Below are 15,580 nucleotides of genomic sequence, written 5' to 3' on the forward strand. Positions count from 1 at the left end.
CAACCATGGCAGCATTTTCCAGTTCCCCACAAGCCTGGCTTCACAGGGGTCTGGTGTAAGCAAAGAAGACAGGAGGACCATGGCTATTTGCTGTCCCCAGCAGGCTGTTGCCCTTAGCAACTGTTGCCTTTGCCTGTACTATAGAACCAGCTCTAATATTCTGCCATGATTTTGTGTGCTGGTTCCCTGGGTATATACATCCTGCAAAAAAGCATTTAAAACAGTGATGAAGATGAAACAGATAAGGTTTTAACAAGGGGTAGCAGCTGAAATTTAAGCTTGTAAGGAAGATTAGACTCAGGTTGCTAATCCAAGTAAAACTCAATTTACTTCATCTTCTCAGCTACTTTAAGCTGAAAAAATTGATCTCAGTGATCCTTTAAAAAAATAGTAAGGACAGGTATAGCTAGTAGAATTTTAATTTACAGTCATTGACCCTGCAGTGCTCCCAGAATATTTTCTTTAGGATATGCTTAGGAGTTAAGGGAAATATCTAAACCCTGCGTGAGATGATCCTCAACCACTGAGAATCAAAGAAGACTTTGAAACCTGATGCACTGTATAAATTAGGATGTCTGTGGGTTGGCCCCATCTTTGACCCATAAATAGGAGGGGATTGAGTAAATTCATGATGCTGTATCAATTGATCTGGAGTGTATGTGCCTAGTGAGTACCCATGCATGTGCATGTAAGCATTTGAGCTCTCTTCAGTCCTTGCTTGATAGCTGCAGTCTTCATAAGCTCCAAGTTTTTGGGGTTATCTTAAGTAGAATGCAAGTGATGTGGTAATTATCAAGACTGTTACCTGAATTTGGTTTTCTACAGTATTTTGAACATACAAAGCATGTTGTAAGCAATAACTGTTATTAATTAGTTTCAGGCTGCTGAGAAAATACAGTTTCTCAGCAGCAAAAAGAAGCAGTTGTTCTGGTGGCTGCTGTGTACGTACTGGGTTAACCCTTTGGGGGCTTTATTCAAGCAAAATGCCCACAAGAAGCAGATGGTGATTTTTCTGAGCAAGGACACAAAGGATCAGCTGGTGTGTCGTCCTGAAAGAATTTGTAGAATTACTCTGAATTCTGGAAAGCCTGGAAATTCAGAGGAAAGACCTGTGATATGACAAAGTCCACCTCATACTGACAGTTGCTGTCAGGAAATGCTACCAAAAGCCAGTTACCAGTTTGTGGAGTGGCACAGTGCCATCCTGTGGGCCATGGAGGTACTCAGCAGGGAACGCGTGGATGTGCGATGTGCGCTTCAGTGTAAGGTGTAGGCAGTTTGCAGAGAAGAGGGTTAGTCCGTGTAGGCTCCGTTTTCATGGGGAGGGTTGTCTGCATCGGCATTTAAGGTATTTAAGCAGTTTCCTTTGCTACTGAAGAGCTATGTATATATACATATCATATATATATGTCGTATCATATATACATATATATATTATATCTCTTTTACCCTTTCTTCTTTTCTGGTGAGAGTTTTTCCACCAGCAACTTGGGAGATTTGCCTTGCTCTGTCATTCTGCCAGTGCTTTTTGAAATTGTAACACTTTTCAAAGCCCAGGTAAACAGGCAGCTCCAGGAGCACCTGGTGGCCGAATTGCAAGTGTCTGGGGCTTTGGAGCTCTTGTGGGAGGCAGCTGCAATAAAGGAGAACACAGAAGCAAGGTGTCTGGTATCCTGGATGAGTGCCCTCACCCCTGAACTGTTTGTAAAACAAGACAGCTAACCTACCACTGTCTCTTCCCCTTCTGGTATGATTTGGAAGAGGGTAGCAGGGGTCAGCATGCTCAGTGTGGAACGTGTCTTGTCAGCCATGCTCAGAGCTGGACCTGTTGTGTGGGGTTTCAAGCAACATGTGCAGTGAGGTGTGGACAGCTGGTATGTGCTGGGGAGGCCCAAGACAGGCTTGGGGGCACTGTCATTTGCTGTAGACACACAGACAAATTCAGTGTTTTCTACATTTTGTGAGTCTCTATTGCTTGGTGGCAGCATGATCACAAGCACTTGGCCTTGTTATGTTGGGTTTAGGCATACAACACGGGAACAAAAGTGGGACTTGACCATGTAATCCACTTTTTAGGAAAGTCTGCATAGTTTCATAAAGGACATTAAATCCAACAATGTCATTTTAACTGTTAATGCCAGAATTACACACATTTTCTTGAGAGTTGAGATTTCTCAAGGATTTTCACCTGGCTTCCAGGGAGAGTGTACAGGTATGAGATACACATCACCAGCACTGTGTGGGGTTAAAATGGGTATTCAGTTTGAGGAAGGATGGTGGTATACTGGGATTTTCCCTGAATATTTTGATTCACTCAGTGCTGCAGAGGCAGTGCTGCAGCCTTTCACCTGAACCATACATCAGATGAATGTGCATTACCTCTGTTTTCCTTTGCTGTGGCAGAACACTGAGAGGATTTTGCAGTTTTATCCTCCCATTTGAAATACAGTTGCTTGTTTTACAATTCCATTGCTCTTTCTTTGGTGCTGAAAGTTTCATTAGTCAGTCTAGTTTGGGGATGAGCACTTGAAATAAATTGGATCTGAACTGTTTAATTGCCTCTCCCTTATCCATGCACAGTATAATAGCCTGGTTGCCACATTTGTCTATCATAGCAGAGGCGAGTAAAATTTGCTTCAATGGAGTTACACCCACTCAGTGTAACTTTCCCTTTATTTTTACTATCCCCAGTCTTTTTGAATATGACAGAGATACTCAAGGCCTCAAATTCATCTCAGTTAGCTTCCAAGTAGTTGTTCATTCGTAGTTGTTGAGAGTTTGTTCATTCTCATCATTAAGAAGGATTCAAGGATCTTCCATGACAGCAATTTCATTTATATATATGTATATATATATATATGAAGATTATTGCATTATTTCAAAACATAAAGGCACTAAGTGTCTGCATGTGTCTGCAAAATTGCACAGGGAAGTTAAATCCCATTCCAGGGCATAGTCCATTTTTTAATGTCGCTGATTTCAGAAAGCCTCTCTGAGGATTAGGAGCTATTTACTATGAACTTAAGCATCAATATCTGACTCCCCAAAACTAAGAGTAATAAGGGATATAGAAATGGGTCCCTAAAATTAATCATTTGCCTCCCACCAAACTTATATATGCCCTTTCACATAATCTAAAATGAGCATGTTCCCATCTATTTTGATATGGAGGCTCCTTTCTCTTCTTTACCTTCCTGAACAATATGATTCTCTGCACGTGTAGCTATATAACATTATGCAATTTAGTTTTTAAGTGCATTATCTGACATTAGAGTTATGGTTCGATATTACCTTGCATTTTAGTTCCTCAATGAAAAAAGATTATATGTACAGAACATCACAATTTTTCATCTGACACAGACTCCTGAATATGGTTTGGAGGTTCTGGAGAACTTATCCCAAATTTGTTTTTGAAAATTTGAGGCCCACCTTTTCAAAAATGGTGACAATGTAGTAAATCATGTTTCTGGATGCCCATACAAGACCTGCATTCTCCTTTCTGAAATTTAATTTGTAAAGCTGAGCATCTAATGTCACTGGCCAGTCTGGAAATTCTTGGTCTCTTTTTCTACTTCATATTAAAGTAGTATTTAAAAGTAAGTGATCAATAACTGAGTAACGAATAAGGCTGATGTAGCCTTAGTATTTCATTTATCTTGTGCCTCAACAATTGCCTTGCTTCACTTCAGTTCCGTTTAGATATTTTATTACTTTTACAATAGTGGGATTATAGGCATAGAAAAGTCTGTTTTAAGTCCGTCTGCCATTCTTTTGGCCCAGTCAAAATCTTTTCTATCACTTCCTTTGTGTGAGTGATTGTAATCTTTATTTAAATGGTGCTTTCAAACACCATTATAAACTTGGATCTGGCCCCTGGTTTCATGTCAGTCCCTTCACTGCTGTATTATACTAGTTAATCCTTTGCTTACTTGAAAGATTTAAAATGACAGTTTTGCTATCCTGTTGCCATACTGTTTGAGTTTTTCAGAATATTTTCAATGTTGAATGACTATGCATTAATTAGTTATACTTTCTGAGATGTTTTCGCACATCTGCTTAATGTTGTAGTGTTTGATCCTTGCAGTTGCTTTGTTTTTTAGAATATTTGATGAAAAGTGTTCCAGAAATAGTTAGATTTGGGCTTTTGGATTTGCTAACACTACAAGAAAACATATCGTACTAAACTCATAACCAACCATTTATGACATGTCTGTTTTTAATTACTGGGACCATTTCTATAGCTATTGAATTTAACTTTTGCATAATCCTCACTTTAAGCAGGCAGATGACATTATGTGCCTTAACCATGCAATGCATTCAGTGCAAGTAGAGTCTTGTTTGCTGCTAAGGTGTCTTACTAAGTAAATTTAGAAACCATAGAAGAGCATGTTTTTGTTTTGTTTTGCTTGTAGATCACAGAAACAAGCTATAAGGAAGAATATTTTACGATTTCTAAGTATTTGTTGGACTATTACTGTCCACAATGGAAAAAAGGAGATCCAAGATCTCAGGTATTGAGTATGTAAACTCTATCCTCTACACTCTGTCCACTGACTGAGCAGCATCCATGTCAAGTACATCAATATAAAACTAAGAGTAGAATCAGAACAGTAAGCCCCACTGTGATTGTTGATTGCACAGTAAAATACAATAATTTGTCATAATTAATTGCAACTCCTGCAAATATCTATTTCTTCCTGTAAACAGTCTGATGGGGTCTCTGACTTACCAAAATTCAAGAAATCACTATATCCAGTTATTGTTGCTCTGCATTTTTGGAAAACCATGAGCCAGACTTTTAGGTTGTTCAGTATTGGTAATCCCTGGATTGAAAGCTTCCATATCCAACATATAAATCTGCAGGAAAAAGCTTATGTAAAAGAAAGTTTACTGAGGGAATTCTGCTTTAAAGATCAGCACAGATTTAGTCTGCAAATCAGATATTTCTCACAGTCTTGGTGAGCTCATAGCAACTGGACAAGTTGGTAGATTGATGTACATTATTAACAGTTGAAGAACTGGATTTTTCCTAAAAAACATTTTGGAAGGTAAATGAATTTTACAAATTCTTCCTTGTAATATTTTACATATCGATATCCCTATCTATCTATAGTCTTTGCTTATATATGTAGCTTATGCCTGAGAGTAAAAGCATTTGTATATATTCAAGTTTCTATATGCATGCATTAATATTTACATAGTTTATGTATCACCGCCAATTTCTCTTTTCTGAATCTATGTAGAGCTCTTGACAAATTTTGTTCACTTTGTGGGCTTCTTCTGTCTCTGATATTTCTCTCTAACTTTGTTCTACTGTGGGCTGTAGCACTGCTTTGACCATCCTTGGGGCCCAAGTCTTTCTCACTGGTACACTCTCTTTATAGCCTTTTCTTGTTTTTTCTGGTTACTTGAGTCATTGTTGAGCAGTAGCAAGAGTTGTGGGAGCATGAGGACTAGGAATATATGGTCTTCATGGTGGAAGAAGCAGCTTTCACACTCCTGTACTGAGAGGGAAATGGAATTGTCATGGGAAAATGCTGGATGAAAATATAAATGCTGTAAAATTCCTTGCAATGTAAGGCTTGAGCTGCTTGTGGCATTTCAGCACATGCTTAACATCCCTAAGTTTAGGTCTAGCCATGTCCACCACTCATACAATTAAATCAAGTATGGGTCTCAAGCTTTTGTTTTTTGGAACTCAAAAGCCCACAGATTATTACTTTAATACATATCCTAACCATGTGTCACAGGAATATGTAAGCCATCCTGTGTACAGAAAAAATGCAACTGGAAACTTTTAGGGGCATGTTAGACTAGCAGAATTGTGGCGTTGTACTGTTGACATACAAAGAGGAAAGAAACGGGAGTATTGCTTGCTTTATGAGAAACTTTTATTTGACCTTTCAGGTTTAGATTTTGAGTAATTTAGGAAGGCCCTAGTGCCACATTTATTCCAGTCACTTCATCTTCCCTTTTTATCTCTCCCACTGTGGAGGACTGCAGATATTTTTAATAATTCATAATTTTTAAGAATAGCCCTTTAGGTTCAATTAGTCACCAGCACGGATGGACTTGTGCAACTAGAAGTGACTGTATCGAAGTATGACAAAATTTGTACAAGAAGAAAAGTCCTTGCAGGCCAAACACGTTTTTGCTTCTTTGCTTCGATAAATGGTTTCATATTGTATTAAATGGTGTAAATTACATTAATTAAATGGTTTCAGATCTGATTTTTTTTTTTTTAATTATCTTTCTGTTGCTCTGATAGACTTTCGTGACCCTGGCATGGGGGAAGAGGCTTACAGGCCAAATTGTAAAGAATGTAACTTTGTTTTAAGAGGACTTAAAATTAGACAACAAGAAAATGACTATGGGAATGTAGTAAAGTCCCAGTTACAGTAATGGTCAGACTTGGGTCTCCATCCTTGGAGCAGCACAGTACTGCAAAACATCCCACCAGACTCTGGAGCATTCCAATATGCATAATTCATCTCATGCAAGAAAAGATGTATATAGTTCCCAGCAGATGGAAGGAAAGATCCCCAACAAACCAAATACCAGTAGGTGGTATGATAAAGCGAAGCAGTTATATTGAGAAGATGCTCTAAACTGACTTCCTTCAAACATTCTCATTAAAAAATTAACCATTAGGTTGTCATATCTTAGCTGTGATCCATTCAGAATAAGACATTTCTCTTGGCCAATTTCTTAACATTTAACACTTTCTTTTTTTTTTTTCTGTCTCACTAGGCTGGATTCTGGATGATGCAAGGCTGTTGTGTCAGAATGCTGCAAAAGATGTTGCATCTCCTCCTCATGGAGTTGGTGAAGTTTCCCTCTGTGCAGGGAATACAGCATTTATGGACAGGAAACTGCTTTCCTTGCTTAGAGGTTTTCTTATTTTCTTTAAAGGGGCTAGCTTAGTTACAGGCAACTGAAATTAGATGTGAACAGGGGTTGGAGGAAGGAGGCAGGGAGAATCCTCTACAAGATTCAAATGTGTATGATTTCTGGGAAAACTAAATAAAATTTAATTTAATTCCCAGTGGCTAAATAGCAGTGATTTTTCATCTATTAATCAAAAGCCCCAGACAAGCACTGAGTCGTGTGGGAAGCTGGAAATGGACACAGGACACCTCCAAACCATTCTGTTAATGACACCTATTTTAAATCTTTTTTCAAGTGGAGGACCCAGTCCTGGCAAATGCGTAAAGTCGGCCCTTAGAAGAGCACAAAGCTTTCTCTAGAGAACTGAACAGCTGGCCAAAGCATGCCCATTTGTCTGCCTGTCTTTTGCCCCTGGATTACTGTGCTTTTATAGACTGTTTTCGTAGCTCAGATAAATGGTAGAAGTTTAACATAGCTCTACAAATAATAATCGTCCTGATCATGCATAATATGCGTTATGTAAGAGGTGGGCCCAAACTAGAGGTATTTCTCATTTCCCTATGAAGTGTCTTGTTTGAGTGTATTTGCAGTTAGTTCTTCTTGTGAATATGTGAGTTTATTGCCTGCTTTAAAGGAGGTAGTGACTTAGTTTCAGTGGCTGTAGAGAGTTTCACTGAAATAACACTGTTTATAGTCTTTCATGTGATTTAGAAGGCACAATTGCCATATAGTTCTGAAAACATAATATAATTGTATACAGTGTTCCTGGGAAATGTTCTGAAGTTTTTTTCCCACTGCACCATTGTGATAAAAACCTCTGTTGCTCTTCACGCTCCGTGAGCCCATGCTGCACTATGCTGAAGCTGATGGGAAACCCTCTTAGTAATGGGAAGTGACGGACAGAGAGGGATGCTCTGGCCTGGAATCTCCTGTCTTTGGCAATGGCACAGGTCAGCCCTGCAGCCAAAAGTCCAGAACAAAAGGCAGATCTACCCTCGGTGTGTTGCCAGTTCTCCGTGTAGGTGAATGGGAGGGTGAGAAATGGAGAAGGATTCTGGAAGGAGAGAGACTGAGAGGAAGAGTGGGGTAAAGGGGGTTCTGATCATTACCACTGGGATTTTCAAACAGTACTCTGATTGATGCTGGGCATCCAGCTCCCCCAGACTATTTATCAATAACACTCTCTAAATTTTCATGGATGACTTTTAGCTTGTGTGGCAGTCCTTACAGTCAGCGCATGAGGGACAAGAGGTAGAAAGCATCTCCTTCTAATGTGACAGTTCTTGGCACCTGTAACAAGCAAGGATTGTAATATCTCCTCATGGCTGCTGACTGAGGGTCTGGTCCTCTGATAAGCTGTGACCTCCTGGCTACCTGTGACTCAAACAGGTAATCAGTGTCTTATAGGACTGTCCTTAAAGCAGCTGTGACATGGCAAATCCAAAGGTACTTCTGGAGCAAGTCTGCGCAGTAGTCTTGAGCATGTAAAACCACAGTTCCTAGGAGGCAACATTCACTCCGTATTCATATTATTTGGGTGCAAACGATGAAGAGACCTACTCTGACTCTCAGTGCAAGCCAGCTTGCAGTGTGAGGCTTCTTAGACCTGTGTGACAAGGCAACATGGCTGGCACTGGGCAGCCAGAGCTGCCACAGACCCTTCTTGCAAGGGCAGTTGTCTTCAGAGGTAGCCTAAGTGTAGGCTGCCTGCTGCAGAAGTCTATGAGCCTTCAGATGCATGGCATGCAGGTCAGAGACTTTAGGTGATACTGTGTGCCATCACAAACAGCAGGGATGTTGGTTGCAGGATCCCTTTGCTTTTGCTGTGAAACCTAGCTCCCATACATTATTTCAAGGGAAAACAGTTGGGATTTGCAGGCCAGGTCATGTGGTGACATAAGTATTTCCAGTGCCCTCATTGGAGCTAGGCTGATTTATACAAGTCTAGTCCAACATTTCTGAGAAATTGTGGATGGTAGTTTTTTTTTTTGTTGTTGTTGTTGTTGGCTGCACTGAAAACCTGAAGCCTTTCAAATAAAGTATGTGAAGGAAACAGAATTTTTAGATCGAATAGTGAAAATGCTGTTTTCTGGATTCAGACTTTGAGACAAGTCTTTTGCAGAACCCACATGTTGTGGGAGAAGAGGGTATTAGGCATGAAAGCTGACCAATGAAATGGGACTCAACTGAGCTTTGAAAAGCAATTATTGTCCTTATTGGTGTTACCATAATATATGCTTAACTCAAACCCAATCTTGCACAAGTCAGAACCCAATGAAACCATGTAACCAGGTATTTGTGATTGTTCCTATCAGTGTGATCCACTGTTGAATAGGCTGGACATATGAATAAAACCAATATTTTTTAAAGTGTTGTGTGTTTTTCACGTCAAAAAGACTGGTTGCACTCTGGTACTTTACTATGTTCATATGAAGTATTTAATGTGGAATTAATACAACTGTACAGCTTTCTTAGGACTATTGGCAGCCACTTGCTGAAGAGCACTTTTTCCTCCTCAGAGGTGATTGTTGCAGTACTGCACTGAACACCAGTGAACTGGGTCTGACTGGGATGGAGTTACCTCTCCCTGCAGTGGCCCATACGGTGCTGTGCTCTGAACTTGTAGCTAGAACAGCATTGGTATCATACTAGAGTTTTGTCTATTGCTGAGCAGTGCTGGCACACCATCAAGACTCCCTCTACCCCAGAGCCAGTAGGCTGGGGGTGGCAAGAGTTGGGGAGGGGACATCACCAGGGCAGCTGACCTAAACCAACCAAAGGGATATTCCAGGTGGGAAAGGGGAAAGAGAAGGGGGTGCTCTTTTTATGAAAATGTTTGTCCTCCCAAACAACCACTACGGGTATTGAGGCCCTGCTTCCCAAGATGTGGATGAACATTGCCTGCTGATGGAAAGTAGAGAATAACTGTTTTCCCTCTTTTTGCTTCCATGTGGCCTTTGCTTGTCTTTTTTTTTTTTTTTTAATGTGTCTTTTCCTTTAGTTAGATAACCCTTATCTCAAACTGTGAGCCCTTTTTTTTTTTTTTTTCTTTTTTTTTTTTTCTTTTCATCATATTTCTCCACACACACTTCGAGGAAGGGGAGTGAGAGAGAGGTGTGCTGGAGTTTGGTTGACCATTGGTATGAAAACGCCACATCCTGTCACATGTAAAGATGTGAAGATAACTTGGTATGTCCTCCTCCTAGTCCTGTAAGGGTTGTCCCTTTATTCTTTGACAGAGCAGTCAAGTCCACTCAAAGTTCCATCAAAGTATGGGGAAGGGGAAGGGTGTGTGTGTCTCACACCTGCTGCTGCTGCGTGTGTCCCTCCCTTTGTTTTACGGCTCTACAAATACCAAACAACAGATGTATTTTGAAAGATTTTCTCTATTTCTATTTGATGTCTGGCTGCATTCCAGCCCTCATCCAAGAAAAGATGTTTTCAAAAATACCTCTGAGGTACCTTTGCATCTCATAGATTCTGGGTCTTGCTGGAAACCTGGGCAAACTTGAAGCTGACTCAGACACTTCTCTGAGTGTTGCTGCTTCCCAGGAGAGCTAGCTTGCTTCATCAACCTGACGGCAGCTGGGAATGCTCTTCAGTAATCTCCAAATTATTCCAGACATATGTTGCTTGCTCCTTGACTTGGCAGCCACAAAGGTAAGTCCCTTTATGCAGAATTTATCCACAGGGTATGCATTCTGGCTGCTTCACAACTCCACTGAAAGAGAGCAATGAGACAAGGGTCAGGAAAAAGGCCAGACCCTGCTCCCTCACTAGCTGCAGTGGTATGTCTCTTGCTGAATGAAGAAAGGACAGTAATTCAACACACAACATTAGTTTTCATCTATTGACAATGTGACAGTGCTGTTACCTGTGGTTATATGAACTTGTCTGTTCCCTATCACTCATCCTAAGACCTCTGATCACAGCCTCAAACATCATTACATAATTAGAATAATTAAGATTGGAAAAGACCTCCAAGATCCATCCCCCTACTACCAATGTCACCCACTAAACCATGTCCCTAAGCACCATGTCCAACCTCTCCTTGAACAACCCCAGGGATGGTGACTCCACCACCTCCCCGGGCAACCCGTTCCAGTGCCTGACCGCTCTTTCTGAGAAGAAATGTCTCCTAATTTCCAACCTGAACCTCCCCTGGCACAACTTGAGGCCATTCCTTCTAGCCCTATCACTAGTTATCTGTGAGAAGAGGCCAACCGCCAGCTCTCCACACCTTCCTTTCAGGCAGCTGCATAGAGTAGTAAGGTCTCCCCTGAGCCTTGTCTTCTCCAGACTAAACAACCCCAGTTCCCTCAGCTGCTCCTCTTAGAACTTGTGTAGCCCTTCTCTGGACACGCTCCAGGGCCTCAATGTCCTTCTTGTACTGAGGGGCCCAAAGCTGAACACAGTACTCGAAGTGCGGCCTCACCAGAGCAGAGTACAGGGGGATGATCACCTCCCTGATCCTGCTGGCTACACTATTCCTGATACAAGCCAGGATGATGTTGGCCTTCTTGGCCACCTGGGCACACTGCTGGCTCATGTTCAGGTGAGCATTGACCAACACCCCCAGATCCTTTTCCTCTGCACAGCTTTCCAGCCACCCTGATATTTTTCTAGTTGCTTGAAACTGTCTCAGTTTCAAATTAGAGTTCACATGCTCCTTTTGTTTTTCTTACAAAGTGTTTGATCTCTAAGGTGCCTTATTTCAAACTGCAGTCTCAACCTGACCCCACCTGCCTGTTTGGTTCATCTTTCTTTCTTCTTCTTTCATTCCAGGTGACCTTTGAATATCTTCTATTTGGAGGAAAGCAAGGACGGGAAAAAGTTACTCAGCCATAAACTTCATACTAAAGTCAACAGCAGAAACACCATTGAGGAACCAAACAATGTATCAACATTGGTTCCCACTGTCACAGAGACTGTCACAGCAAGCACTTCATCAGCAGTGGTCAAAGCATGCACAAACACAGTGAAATGAGAGGTATTACAACAGGCAATAGTGTCAGATAAGTGACTTTATTTTCAGCCAAAAAGTCTGTTAAAATCAATCAACTTTGGGTTACAGTTCAGGTGTAGTCATGTCAATGATGCAAAACACCTTAACTCCCCCTGCCCCTGTTCACCACCACCTTTACCCTCCTTTTGTTTCTTAAGTAAAACTCAAAAATGCTCATAGAAACAAAACAACAACAACAACAACAACAAAACGCCTATTTTATCTATCAGGCAAAAAAAGATCTAAAGTGTTGCCAGGGGAGAAGTGGTTATCACATCTTTCTCAAGATGCATGTAGGTGGTAACTCATCAACTGTAAATGGATGGTGGAGAGGAAAGCATTCCTAGTCAAGCTGTAAGTTTATCCCTGACCTCTACTCTTATAAATGCTTACAGAATAAAAATGTCTTCTCATAGAAAAAACAACATTTTGCATAGAACCATAATGCATTTATGTGTGGTGGTGCTGTGTTATCAAACATCATGATTTCCTGCATGATTCAATTCACATCTATGTGATCCTCTAGCATTTTATCCCTGCATGCCAACTCCATCCATACATCTATGTTCTTGCCTATTTGTACAATCTGTCTTCTCTTAGCAGGACAACATGAAATAGAACCTGTATCATTGATGCACGGATACATGTTGGGGGCTACCCAGCTGGAAAGCAGCCTGACAGAAAAGGACCTGAGAGTCCTTGTGCACATCAAGTTGAACGTGTGTGTGTGTGTGTCTCTGTGTGTGTGTGCGTGTGTGTGTTGCCCCAGAGAGGTGGTAGTGTCTCCCTCCTGGGAGATCTTCAAAAGCCACTTGGACATGGTCCTGGGCCACTGGCTCTAGGTACCTCTGTCTTAGCAGGGGATTTGGACCAGATGGCCTTCTGAAGTCCCTTCCAACCTAAACCATTCTGTTATTCTGTGACACAATCAGATTTTTGCTGCTCCATCAAGGGAAGCAGCCAGAAATTGAGGCTATTGAGCTAGTTGCACAAAAGGAAACGCATTTTCATTTTCTGTGTTGTTGAGGGGAAAACAAATTACTCTATGGCTTCCTCCTGAAATCTGGGATTCAGAGAATCCTGACAAAACATACAACTACTCCAGGACAGGGTCTGTAATCCTCAGAAACCTGTCCTCTTTAATTTCCTCAAACGCAACGGTAAATTCATTGACACCCTCTTAATCTGACCTACTGAAATGTAACTGTATGATGGATGAGCCAAAGAGTTTTTTGATCTCGGTCAGGTTTAGGATAAGTTTGAGAGCTTTGATTTGGAGGAATGATTGAAGAAGACCTAAGCTTTGTGAGGTTAACCCTGAAGCTGATCAACTGAGCTACATTTGCCATAAAGGCCCATGGAGCCTGTGGAGTATGCAGTCACAAATACATTCATGGGTAATATAGGTATAAAAGAAAGAGCAGGAAGAAGCAGAAGCAGTAAGAAGTATAAATCTATTAATTATGAGTATAGCATTTATATTTGCTATCGTAATTGGTCTATTACAATGATTTTCCTAGAAGTGAATTAACAATCCCAGTAGAGAATACAATTTGGAAAGTCATTAAATTAGAAGAAATGAAATCAAAGAAAGACTAGCATCTCTCCTATTAAAAAACCATGACAGAAATTGTGTTGCAGACATCCAGAATGAATACTGACAAATCACCAGAACTGAGTGACATTCACTCATGGCTTTCAAAAGAAACAGCAGAATTACTCATGGCACTATATAATTCATTTAAACTTCCATTAGTGCCTGAAGTCTGGAAGCTAACAAGCATGGTGCCATTATTTGCAACAATTTCCACAAGGGTATCTAAGGAACTGCACTCTTGCAAATTTGATGTCTGTACTAGGCAAATTAATAGACAATGTAATAGGGAACTGAATCAATGAATGCCTGATAAATGTGAAAGATTTCCATGGGAAAAGTCAACATGGTTTCTATTAACAGAGGTTTTGCCTCAGAAAACTCATTTCTTTGAAGGGGTAAATAAACACTGTGATAATTGTGATTCTAGTTGGTTAGATTAGATTTCCAAAGGCTTCAGAGGAAACTGTACAGCCATGGGATAGGAGAGAAGATCCCAGCATGGTTAAAAATAGGAAATAGAGGGCAAAGTCTCTGGCCTACTTATAGAATGAAGAGAAATCACTACTGGATGGAATCCATGATGAGACTTGTGCTGTCCCACACTTTAAAAGATGATCTGGCAAAGGGGCTGAGCAGTGAGGTGATCAGTTTTCCTGATGATAAGCTCTTCAGAGTAGTAAGGAAAAGGACTGACTGTAAAGAGCTGTAGAAGGACCTTATAAGACTGAGTGACTGGGCAAGGAATGGGCAGATGAAATTCTGTGCAGATAAATGTAAAGTGATGGGTATGGGGAAAAATAATCCTAGCTTCACAGTGATAGGCACTGAGTCAGTCCTTGTTGATCAGGAATGAGACTATTGGGTTATGATAAATCCATCAAAAATTGTCTCAGTGACTAGTAGCAGTCTAAAAAGTAACCCAAACATAAGGCTTTGTTAGGAAAGACATAGATGCATAGGAAAATGTCATCATGGAGCTTGAGAATCAGTTCTGGTTCCCCATCTTTATAACTGGAAAAGATTCAGAGAAGGCAACGAGGATCATCAATGTAAGTGACAGCCCTGTATGATGAAGGACTGAGTGGACTGACACTTCAACTTGGAAAGGGGACTATGGGTGGTGGTGAAAGTATGATAGAGGTCTGATTTTGAATGGCATGGAGAGCTTGAGTACAAATTCAGAGTTTCCTATTTCCTTTGGTGTAACTAGGCTAGGAGTAATCAAATGAGGCTGCTTGGATCCAGATTCGAAAGACATTGAAGGAAGTGGTCCTTCATGCAAAGCAAAGCAGTACTGGGGAGCTCATTGACAAATGATGGTGCAAATGCAAGAAGTTTGTATTGAAATAAGGGGAGAACTGACAAGCATGAGTACAAGAGAGTGATTGTGAATTGCTAAATAAACAAAACACATCAGATTCAGTAGAACCTGAGAGATAGAAATGGAGAGAAGCTGGAAGAGAGTGAGGAAAAGTGTCATATGTGTTTTCTCTCTTCTTATTTTTCTTTAGGTGTTTGGTTAGCATCATTTCTGGAGACAGGTGTGGAGCTATATGGTCCCTTGATCCAAGCCAGTGCAGGCATTCTTAGGGTTACTACCAAAAAGACTGCGTGTCATGTGGACCTCACAGTCACATATCGTCAGATCTTAAAGCTAGGTGCAAATTAGGATAAAGTCAACAGTCTAACAGACACTGAAAAAAACAGATCACAGATATTGTAACCACATCCATTATGCCAGCAAAACATTACAGCTACAGTGCAACAGCAAGGTCATTAAGAATAGGGTCAGGTCTTCAGCTGGTGTAACTTGACCCCACTAACACGCAATAATCCTGAGAAGAGATAAAGTGGCAATCAGCCCCATATATTTAGTAGTTACTGCAAACTACTTATTCATCAGATGTGCTAAAAAACACACAGAAGATAGGCAAAAAATATAGATCTAGACCAAATTCAAATCAATTTTAATGGTAAATAATATTAAATGGGGTTCTACAGCTTTAGACCTCTGGAGAGACCTAGATCTTTTTTTTTTTTTTTTTCCCAAGTCCCAGTGCAGTTAAACAAATGTTTCCAAATCTTTTATT

The 15,580-nt window shown here is 40.6% G+C and overlaps 1 protein-coding gene across 9 annotated transcripts in view; it reads left to right on the plus strand.

Annotated features, from left to right (window-relative positions):
- Window positions 1-9,257, plus strand: part of LOC310900731 (potassium voltage-gated channel subfamily A member 6-like) — a 25,871-nt gene extending 16,614 nt beyond the window's left edge. For all 9 annotated transcript variants that reach the window (XM_083839129.1, XM_083839131.1, XM_083839132.1 and 6 more), the window contains one exon: window positions 6,751-9,257. The gene's annotated coding sequence lies outside the window, so the exon portion shown is untranslated. The remainder of the gene's footprint in view (window positions 1-6,750) is intronic.
- Window positions 9,258-15,580: the final 6,323 nt, after the last annotated feature.

The sequence above is a fragment of the Anser anser genome, assembly GCF_964211835.1.
Source record: "Anser anser genome assembly, chromosome: 1".
NCBI lineage: Eukaryota > Metazoa > Chordata > Aves > Anseriformes > Anatidae > Anser > Anser anser.